Below are 12,379 nucleotides of genomic sequence, written 5' to 3' on the forward strand. Positions count from 1 at the left end.
TGAAAAAATCCTACAAACAAAACCAGACAATACCGAAACTTTAGGAGAATTGAATGTTACAAAACATTACATAAACCTGCAAACTCAAGAAGAACTCTCACATAAATTAAGGATTGCCAAACAAAAGCACTTTGAATTTGCAAACAAACCTGGGCGATGGTTAGCCTCAAAACTCGCTCACGAAAAAGCAGATAAAATTATAGAGGCATTATATGATCATACAGATGCTTTAAAAACAATACTCAGCGATAAAAAACAAATAATTAAATCTTTCTTTGAGGAATTATATTAAAAAGATGACGTAAATGAACAACTAATAAATAATCTATTCAAGAACTTAGAAAACACAGAAAAAATAAATAAGGAAGATCAGGATATGCTAAATGACAAAATAACATCAATAGAACTAACTAATGCAATTACAAAACAAAAAAATAATAAAACCCCGGGCACAGACGGTATACCTGCCAAATTCTACAAACAATTTCAAGAAATTCTGGAGCCTATAATGTTACCCCTTGTTAATGAAATTCTCGAGGGTTCAAAACTTCCTTCCTCCTGGAACGAGGCCTACATAACTTTAATACCTAAAGATACACAAAATAGAGCTTACATTCAAAATTATCGCCCAATATCCCTGCTTAACTCAGATTATAAAATCTTTGCATCCATCATAGCCGAAAGATTTAAACGAATATTAACTGTTAGAATACGAGGAGGTCCGGTTTGACGTCACGTCGTGGCGGAGCGGTCTTCGAAGGCTCTCGAGATCGATCTCCGCGTTTCTGCTCTTAGGCCCGCCATTTGAGGCAGTTGCAGCTTGGATGGACGAGCAACTTTTAGGGGAACTCTCCGTGCACCCGTAGCGGTAAGGCAATCCGCGGGGGGAGCGGAGAAACGCCCAGACCGGGGCTGAAGAGATCGGCCTGTGCCGATCCGAAGACGTGGCTGCCCGACATCCTGTAGGAAGCTAGAAGAGCAGCTAAAAATAGACCGAGTATCGAGATATTGAGTATTGTTTTGGATGGTATGGTGGTCGGCGAGATTGAGAAGGGTTGTTACTGAACGGTGGTGAGCGACGGTGAGCGTGTTTCCCTGCTGCGAAGGAAGAAACCAACTTGGTGATTCAGCAAAAACATAAGACGGCGGCCATTACCGAGTGAGGAAGAGAGGTCGGGGGACCGCATTGAGAGCATCAGTGTCGACGGTGAAAACTGGCTTGAACTCTCCCCTGTACCCGGCTTTTGTGTTGGAGAGGATAATATCTGTTTGGATCGGCAGCAGGAGCTAAGTGGGTTAAGTGAATGTGATGGTGGTTTGTGGAGGTTGGTGAAAGTTCGTGGAAGTTTTTGGAAGTTGCGAAAAGGAACGATACTTGGCTATTTGGAGTCCCTCAGAATGAATTTTGAAAACCGGAAGCCGGCGCTGACGCAAGGGTATATATAAGTGTGAATATTTGATTCGTTGAAAATAACTGAACAGCTTTGGAATTATAAATATAAGAGGGTACAAACGGTCCAAAGTTTGGTACTCATTTGTGTATAAACCTTTTGATTCTCTCTACCTCTGACTATCTTGAAGATCTTCTACTATACTCCTGATTATTAGTTACCTATATTGGATTTAATTCATCTCTTCTTATTATGATAATCTTAGACTCTCTGAACGATTGATTATTATTAAACCGCTGACTGATACTTGAATAAGGAAATAAATTAAAATCGAAGACGGAAGTCAGAAGAAAGAAGATAGAAGGAGAAAAAGAAAATATTTAAAATTGTTCCAAAACACCTTGTCTCTAATAGAACTATAAACTCTATAATCTTTTCTCTAGTATACTTTAGCTTTCTACTTCAACCCTTTCTTACTCTCTCTTATATTTTAGTAACATTAGTAATACCATATAGTAATAATAATAGAGTATAAGATTCTTCTATTTATATACTTACATATTTACATATTTATATATTTATATATTTATATACACTTAGGAATATTGATAGTAGATAATTGGATTTAAACTTTGAGCCTCATGTGTAAAGGTTTGTTTATTAACTAACTAACTAATTAAGAATATTGAGTCAAATATTAGAGTACTATTTAATTAAAAATATCAAAAGCCTTTCTGGAAGTAAATTATTGTTAAAAATTGATAAAGATTTTATAAATTTAAGTTAACTGACATTTGTATAATTTTTTTGATGAATTGAATTGTTACTGATTGATACTTGAACCAACTAATTAGCCTGAATCAACTAATTAATTAACTAACTAATGCAATTGCTTAGCTATTTTTATTAACTATATTGAATATATATAGAAATTGATTAACTGACAAATTCATTATCTGCCCAATTATTTGGAGGGCAAATTGATAGTAAAGCTTGTGACTCTGTGGGCACTAAGTTAACTTAAAATGTCAAGGCCTTTAGCAAATGTTTCCCAATTTAAAGGTGGAAATAAATCTGCAACATCCCAACCTACAACCCCTCAGAGCTCTAAAGGGGCAGAAAGTGTGACAACTATGGCTTCCCAGTCCTCAACAATTACACTTGCATCATTGCAAGAGTCACTGCAAGAGTTAATACTAAAAATGCAAGAATCTCTAGATCAAAATTGTGAAAAATTGGCTGGGAATATAGAGAAAGTAAGAGGGGAAATTCAAAAAGATATACAGAGAGTGGAGGACAGAGTAGGCAAGATGGACGGGAAAATAGAGCTTATCCAGGGTGCACTTTCTGAAAACGCACAAAAGATACAGGAGATAGAGCAGAAAAATGAAAAGTTGGAAGTTAAACTGCAGGAAACAGAAGAAAATACAAGGTCAGCCATCCAAAATATGGAAGAGGCCCTGTTAAATATGGAGCTTGAAAAAGCCTCTTTTTTCTTAAGATTTCAAAATATACCAGAAAGCAAGGAAGAAAACATAGCAGATACAATGGCGGAGATAATAGTGGGAGTAACGGGATCAACAGCTAGAAGGGTACTGAAGGAAATAGATGAGATATATCGTGTGTACACTGGATATGCCCACAGGAATAAATTACCTCGAGAAGTCCATGTTAGGTTTGTTAAAAAAACTGCGAGGGATGAGATATACCATTTGGCCAAAAACGACCCGATAATACATAAAGGAAAGGAGGTAATAGTGTTAAAGCAAATCCCTAGGTGAATTAGAGAAAAGAGAAGGCAATATCAAACGTTGACATCTAAACTGCACCGGCATAAAATTTCCTTTAGGTGGCTTATCCCTGAAGGTCTTCTAGTCACCCTTCTAGGGAAAAAACATAGGATTAATACAACAGAAGAGGCTCAAAACTTTTTAGAACAAAATATTAAGACAATTGAACTGCAAGAACTAGGGGGGAGAGTGAGAAAGGAGGCTGAGAGTAGAGAGGAATCTGTATCGGATGAGAATATACAAGAGCCGGAGATCAGATATAAACGACCAATCAATGGCAAAGAAGGGGCAACTACAAGGTCTAGAGCAGGAGGTAGAGAGCGGAATTAAGAAAATAACTACAGAGGAAGAACTTTCACTAATATCTATAAACATCAATGGTATAAATGCTTCAAAGAAAAGGAATAAAATATGGCATAAATTGACTAAAAGCAACCCAGATATAACCTGTCTCCAGGAAGTACATATCAAGAAAGATCAGCACTCAGTCTTAGAATGTCCAAAACTAGGGAAACTTTTTGCTTCCCTAGCACCAGTCAAGAAACGTGGAACTGTAATTTATGTCAAACCACGCCTAAATCCCAAATTATTATACTCTGGTGAAGAAGGAAGAATCTTGGCAATACAGATAAACAAAGGGAATATCTCCACAGTAATAATCTCAATATACGCTCCTAACAAAAAACAGGCTGAATTCTATGCTAAAATACACCAAATTTTATTAGACATTGACTCAAAAAAATTTGTAATAGTTGGAGATTACAACTCGATAGTGGATAGAAAAAAAGATTACAAAAGTAGTAATAAGAAAAAAGTTAGAAAAACTCTTCCACATACTTTCAAACATATGGTAGAGGAATTCCTATTGAAAGATACGTGGCGATCCTTACACCCAAATAATAGATACTATACATATTTTTCATTCCCACATAAGTCGTGGTCAAGAATAGACATGGCATGGGCCAACCAAGAATTCACTCAAAATATCATAGAATCAGAGATCCTCCCTAATACTTGGGCGGACCACAATCCAATTTGGTTAAAATGGACGGAGCAAGAAAGACCTATTAGGAAAAGGTGGTCGTTAAACCAATTCATTATTAAGGAAAAGGAATATATACAAAAAATGGAAAAGGAATTAAAATATTTCCTAGAAATAAACGACAATGGCGAAACAAATAAAGCCAATTTATGGGACACTACGAAGGCCTATATCAGAGGCTTATCGATAGCATACCTAGCGGGTAAGAATAAGCAAAAGAAAAGTGAAATGCACAAATTGACTCAAAAAATCACCACTTTAGAAGAACTTCATAAAAATCTATCTGACCCTAAAACACTAAAAGAACTGAATTTGACAAAACACAAGGTAAATTTACACCATCAGGAAGAATTGGCACAAAAAATTAGAAGTCAAAAACAATTTTTTTTCGAAAATGCCAACAAGCCTGGGAGATGGCTAGCGTGGAAACTAGCCTCTCAACAAGCAGAGAGACACATTGAAGGTTTAATTGATTCACAGGGGGAAAGACAAACACAGGAATCAAAGAAAAAAATTATAGCTGAGCAATTCTATTCCAATCTATACGATCAAGAACAGGTGGAGGAAAGTAAAATTAATGACTACCTAGGACAAATAGAATTACCAAAAATTTCCGAAGATCAAAAAACAAAATTGAATGACAAAATTACGATTACTGAACTCAGGCAAGTCCTTGGTAAACAAAAAAACAATAAATCTCCTGGACCGGATGGGATACCTTTTGAGTTGTACAAGACTTTACAAGGATTATTAGAGACATATATGTTAGAACTATTTAATGATATCCTATCGGGCGGGATCATACCGGAGTCATGGAAGCATGCATACATTACGCTAATTTCTAAAAGTGAATCTGAAAAATCCCTAATCCAAAACTACAGGCCAATTACTCTCCTAAATACTGACTATAAAATTTTAGCGGCAATAATCTCTGAAAGATTAAAACCAATCTTAAATCAAATTATCCACATTGACCAAAGCGGTTTTCTCCCGTATAGACAAATCAAAAATAATACTAGAACGATACTGAACGTAATGGAATATTACGACGTACAGATTGGAAGACAGGCTGCATTGGTCTTCGTGGATGCGGAAAAAGCGTTCGATAAAATTAATTGGAGATATTTCATACTGCAGCTACAAAAAATGCATTTTGGAGACCAATTAGTGGGTTTAATCAACAAAATATATTCGCAGCAAAAAGCAAAAATAATAATTAATAAAGAAATGACTGAGGAAATACAAATTAGAAAAGGTGTAAGGCAAGGGTGCCCGCTGGCACCTCTGATTTTCATAACAGCATTAGAAGCTCTACTGATCAAGATACGTAACAATTCGAACATAAAAGGATTAAAAACTAAAAATGAGGAATTTAAGTTACAAGCTTATGCGGATGATATGGTGTTTATCTTGGAAGACCCACTGATATCGGGCAAATATTTATTAAAAGAGATAGAGAACTTTGGAGCAGTGGCAGGGTTAAAAATAAATAAAGATAAAACTAAGATAATAGTTAAAAATATGACGTCAAGACAAAGACTAGAATTAGAAAATGAACTGGAAATCCAAACTGCTCCAAAGGTAAGATATTTGGGAATAATTCTTACAGCCAAGTGTAGCACCATATACAAGGACAACTATGAAAAATTTCTGCAAACGACAAAAACAAATTTGGATAAATGGGCCAATCTCCAACTTTCATTTCTTGGAAAAATTGCAGTAATAAAAATGAATATACTCCCTAAGATTCTTTTTCTCTATCAGACAATACCCATAAAATTACCCAGGAAATTCTTTGACTCATTAAAGAAGTTCACTCACCAATTTATCTGGAGCAAAATAAAGGCCAGGCTAAAGTATAAACATTTACAGGACCACAGGAGCAGAGGAGGGATGGGAGTGCCGGATTGGAAGATATACTACAACGCTGCATCACTGAATTGGATACGGGAATGGATCATTTTAAGGGATAAAAGAACACTAGCCTTAGAAGGCTATAATCTGGAATTTGGTTGGCATTCATATTTAATTGGGAAAAAGGGTAAATTACTTACACATTTCAAACAGCATTTTATTCGAAAAAGTTTAATAGAAACATGGCAATCAGTGCAAAGGTCCCAATACCTGCAAACACCAAGATGGCTTTCACCGAATGAGGCCATAACATATCCCAAGACAATGATCCTAAAGAATAAAATAACATATGACCAATTATTGAATGAAGATGATTCACTAATTTCTAAATCGGACCTTCAGGACAAAGGGATTAAATTGGACTGGATTCAATATTATCAAATTAGATCCAAATACAAAGAGGACAGGGAAAGGCAAGGATTCCAAAAAATTGGCATATTTGATAAAATATTATTGGGCGCAGATGATAAACAAATTTCCAAAATCTATAAATATTTGCTTTACCAAGAACTTGCCGAGGAGGAAGTTAAAGGTAGCATGATAGCCTGGGGGCAAAACTTTGGGTATACGATACACTTGCCAGAATGGGAAAAAATTTGGGTAAACAATTATAAAATAACACTTTCAATTCCATATAAAGAGAACATATACAAAATGTTCTACAGATGGCATTTACCCCCAGCCCGTCTTTCCAAAATGTATCCAAAACTTTCCCCCACTTGTTGGAAGTGCCAAGAAAAACCAGGCACCTACTATCATATGTGGTGGACATGCTCAGTAGTCAGACAATTCTGGACGAAAATCCAAAATATGATTGAAGAAATTATAAAAAAGGAAATAAAAACAAGACCAGAACTCTTCCTATTAGGGATATTCAGACAATACTTCTCAAAACATGATAGACATTTAATATTACATATCACAACAGCGGCTAGAATTATGTATGCCCAATTATGGAAAGAGGAGCTCCCCCCCACAATTTACAGTGTGATGAATAAAATATACCAGGTGGTTGAAATGACAAAGCTGACCTACGAGTTACAAGATAGGGACATGGAAGACTTCCATAAAAGCTGGGACAGGTGGTATATCTGGGTTGCCCCCCCCAAAAAAATAATAAATTAGAACCAAATTATAACTTATGTAATTTAAAATTAGGAACCTCAATACCAAATTCAAAAGTAACAAAATTAACTATAACTTACACACATTAGGATAAAATAGCACCATTATACCATTGAAGGATATATATATGAATGACAAAATGCTATGAAGAATGGCAAATGTATATATGCAATTGATGTAAAATAAAGTAATAAAAGGACTAGACTTAAGCTGCACATTAAATGTACTACTCTTAGAGTAGGTTGAATGTAAATAACGATATCAAATGTAATTGATAAAGCAGAGTGCTTTATTTTTCCTTTATTTTTCCTTTTTTGATTTCACACTTTTTTCTTTTCTCCTACTCTTTTTCTTTCTTCTAATCTAACTGTGTGTACATTGTGTTGTACTATATGTACTATATTCGTGTGATTTTATTGTAAATATTTAATAAACTTTATATATATATATATTAAAAAAAAAGAATACATACAGACCAAAATGGCTTCCTTCCGGCAAGAAACATAACAACAAACACAAGGATTATTTTGGACTCTTTAGAATACTACGATAAAAACATAGATAAACCAGTAGCATTCCTATTCGTAGATCTACAGAAAGCTTTTGATAGTTTATACTGGCAATTCTTTACAACACAAATAGCGTCAATGCAACTTGGTAATAAATTTACAGAACTCATTAAAACTATATACTCAATACAAACAGCCAAAATACTGATAAACAATGATATGACAGAAACAATAAGTATAAAAAAAGGAGTGAGGCAGGGCTGTCCCTTAGCCCCCCTGATTTTTATCTTTGCACTAGAAGTTCTACTAAATAAAATAAGACACAACAAGGAAATCCAAGGATTAAAAATTAAAAATGAACACTATAAACTTCAAGCTTTTGCTGATGACATGGTGTTCATTGTACAAGACCCCTTAAAATCTGCACCTATCCTAATTAATGAAATAAATAAATTTGGAGAGATTGCTGGACTAAAAATCAATAGAGAAAAAACAAAAATGCTAACAAAAAATATGACAAAACAGCAGATATTGAAATTAGAAGAATCCACTAAAATAAAAACCGCCAAAAAAGTTAAATACTTAGGATTATGGATTACCGCAAATTGCAGCACTATCAAGAAAGACAATTACGATAAACTAATCAATGAAATGGACAAAGATTTTTGCAGATGGTCAAAACTCCCACTCTCTATAATGGGGAAAATTGCTGTAATTAAAAGCAATATACTTCCTAGATTTCTATACCTTTTCCAAACTGCACCCATTAAACTAAACAGGACCTTTTTCAAAAACTTACACAAAAAAATTCGCAAATTTATATGGACAAAAAAAAAGGCCAGGATAAAACTTAAAGACCTACAAGACCATAGGTCAAGGGGTGGATTTGGGTTACCAAACATGGAACTATACTACCATGCCTCAATTGTAAACCTACTGAAAGAATGGATAATACTTAAAAATTCTAGAATATTAACACTTGAAGGCTATGACCTTCAATCCGGGTGACACAAGTTTCTGATGACAGACATAGATAAAATACCAACCTGGCACTTCATTTAAAAAAACCATTACCTCTGCATCCCAAAATGGATTTCCCCAACAGAAGCCATTATATACCCAAATGCATTAACCCCTGATAAAATTATAACATACGACCAACTACTAAACAAAAATAATGATCTAATCCCTAAGCAAAAACTCATGGAAAAAGGTATTAGATTGGTTACACTACCTACAAATAAAATCAAAATATAATGAAGATAAGAACAAATCAGGCTTCCAAAAAAACAACCCCCTCGATAAAATAATTTTTGGTCCACAAAAAAAAGCAAATATCAAATATATACAATATCCTCCTTCAACACGATACTGTTGAAGAAATAGTTAAAGGAACTATGATAGCGTGGTCACAAAACTTTGGGTACACAATTTATTTAAACGAATGGGAAAAAATTTGGACTGCTAACTATAAACTAACGATGGCAACCTCATATAAGGAAAACCATTATAAAATGTTCTACAGATGGCACTTGCCACCTGCTAGACTTGCAAAAATGTATCCAAATTAATCACCATTATGTTGGAAATGCAGGGAAAAACCAGGTACATATTACCACATCTGGTGGACATGTGAAACCACCCAAAAATATTGGGAAAAAATTAAAACTATGCTAGAACAAATTACTTCTCAAATCATCCATGCGAAACCCGAACTATTTTTACTAGGAATCATAAGACAAAATTTTAGTAAAGAAAGCAGATATATTATAATCCATATCATTACAGCCGCACGGATTTTATATGCACAATTTTGGAAGCAAGAAAAAAACCCAACTGCTCTATCACTCTTGATTAAAATAATGGAATGCGCAGAAATGTCCAAACTAACAATGGAACTGCAAAACAAGGATGAGACAGATTTCTACAAAGCTTGGGATAAATGGTACCTCTGGTTAAAAAAAAGGAATTATCTAAAAATTATTCATCAAGAAAAATATCCAACAAAAACAACTTGAAAAATTAGCAATCTACATCACAAATCATAACATCAAATTGAAACAACAAACTAAACATCGATCGACACAGACTACAATTTTACAAAGAAAATAATCCCCCTAAATCACTTATACATATTGGCACTAAAAACTACATTCAAAATATATCGATAAAACCTTAGGGTAAAACACACCAACTACGAGCTCAAACTACAGGCCGCAAATCATGAAAGACCCAGCTCTAACGCTGGTTTTCGCTTCTTTATCCCCCCACTCCTTCTTTGCCCCTTTTTCCTATCCCCCTTCCTTCTATATCAACTTCCCTCCCTTCCCAACCACCCAACCTTCTCCCACTCCCCAATTACTACATAAGTAGATTGTAAATGTTAAAATGTACAGTATGCATATCCCTTTTGTCTTTCTGTATTTTGTTTTTATTGTATATATATTCAATAAATTTATTTAAAAAAAGAAAAGAAAGTGAAGATAGAGAGTGTGGACCAAGCAAGATCCTTCTTAGCACAAAGCGGATTGGACAGGATTGAGCAACTACAGATAGAGTTTAAGAGTAAAGAAGAAGCAACGGGGGCCACTAGCGGAGAGAGGGGAGAAACGCAAGAAGTTAAAAAGAAACAACCACAGGTCCAACAAGAATTGGTACTAGATACAAGACTGTGTGAACTGAAAGAAACCAAAAAATATTAGAAATAAAGATGACACATGACTTGAAAATTTTCTCAGTTAATGTTAATGGATTGAATAATCCAAAGAAAAGAAACCAAATATTGACCAAACTTAAAAAACAAAAAGCACAAATAAATATTTTACAAGAAGTTCATATTAAAAAATCAAAGAGAAGCCTTCTTAACAACCCAAAACTGGGGAAATTATATACTAGTTTGGCAAATCAAAAGAAAAGAGGAGTAACAATTTATATTGATGAAATAATTAAATCTAAACAAATATATAATGACAGTGAAGATAGAATTTTAATGGTACAAGTGGATTTAGAAACAAAACCTCTCATAATTGTTTCAATTTATGCACCAAATGACAACCAAAAACAATTTTATAAAGATTTGCATGATAAAATAAATGAATTATCAATAGAAAACATGATAATAATAGGAAACTATAATGCAATTTCAGATACTCAAATGGATTACACAGGGCAAAAAAAAGAGAAGAAAAAAAAGGTAATTTTACCTGCGACATTTTGGAAAATGTGCTCCGAACTGTTATTAAAAGATATATGGCGAGAGTACCATTTAAAAAATAAACAATATACTGTACTTTTTATTCTAACCCGCATAGAACTTGGTCCAGGATTGATATGGCATGGGCCCCAGCACATGTAATGGAAAAAATTAGAGACATTGAGATTGAGACTAATACCTGGGCCGACCATAATCCCTTAGTAATATATTGGAAAAGTAAAAGAAAAACAAATAATTGGTCGATGAACAGAAATATATTAAAGAAACCTGAGTATAAAAAATGGATAGAGAAAGAATTGGAGGTTTTTTAAAAAAATAAATAAAAACAACGATACCACCTCACAAAATCTTTGGGACACAACAAAGGCATATATACGCGGGCTAACGATTTCCTTCATGGCAAAAAAAACAAAGAGAAGAAAATATATTATCAAGATTTAGTGCAAGAATTGGAAAAATTAGAATCACAAATGCAAAAAGATGAGTATGATGATAAAGTTAAAAACCAGAGAGAAGTAATTAAACATAAACTAAGGTTGATAGAACAAGAATCAATGGTAGGGAAAATAAAGAGAGCAAAACAGGAATATTTTGAACATGCAAACAAACCAGGAAGATGGTTGGCATATAAACTTAGGAAAGAGAGGGAAAATAAAATTATTAAAAAATTAAGAGATACTAAAGGCGTAATAAGACACAAAACTGAGGAAAAAAAGGACATAGCACTAGAATTTTATAGAAAACTATATGAGAGAGAAAAAATAAAGTAAGATGCAATTTTTGAGTATTTAAAGACTATAGATATACCAGTCTTAACTGAAGATCAACAACAAAGATTAAATAATTCTATTACAGAAATAGAACTAAGGCAATCTATTAAAAATCAGAAAAATAACAAAGCGATGGGCCCAGACGCGATACCGGCAGAATTTTATAAGTTAGATATTGAAATACTTTTCAACCAAATAATAGCAGAAGGTAAACTACCCAAAACATGGTCAGAAACCGTAATAACCTTAATACGTAAAGCAGGAACGGGAAAGGTAAAAATTGAAAATTATAGACCAATTTCATTGTTAAATGTGGATTATAAAATTTTTATATCAATTTTTGCTAATAGGTTTTAAAACATTATAAATGATATGATACATGGAGATCAAAATGGATTTTTACCAGGAAGACAAATAAAAAATAATTTAAGAACAATAGTAAATACGTTAGAGTATTATGAGAAACATCTAGACAAACAAATGTCATTGATATTTTTAGATGCTAAGAAAGCGTTTGATAACGTAGACTGGAATTTTATGAAAATGCAATTGAATAAGATGGAGGTAGGAATCAATTTTTAAAATATAATAGATGCTATATATTCTGAACAATCATCTGGAATT

General features: G+C 33.7%; 1 protein-coding gene across 8 annotated transcripts in view; it reads right to left on the minus strand.

Annotated features, from left to right (window-relative positions):
* The window catches only part of GABARAPL1 (GABA type A receptor associated protein like 1), a 304,763-nt gene that overhangs the window by 202,356 nt on the left and 90,028 nt on the right, over positions 1 to 12,379 (minus strand). The gene's annotated exons all lie outside the window — the stretch shown is intronic.

Source organism: Erythrolamprus reginae, chromosome 2, assembly GCF_031021105.1.
Source record: "Erythrolamprus reginae isolate rEryReg1 chromosome 2, rEryReg1.hap1, whole genome shotgun sequence".
Lineage (NCBI taxonomy): Eukaryota > Metazoa > Chordata > Lepidosauria > Squamata > Dipsadidae > Erythrolamprus > Erythrolamprus reginae.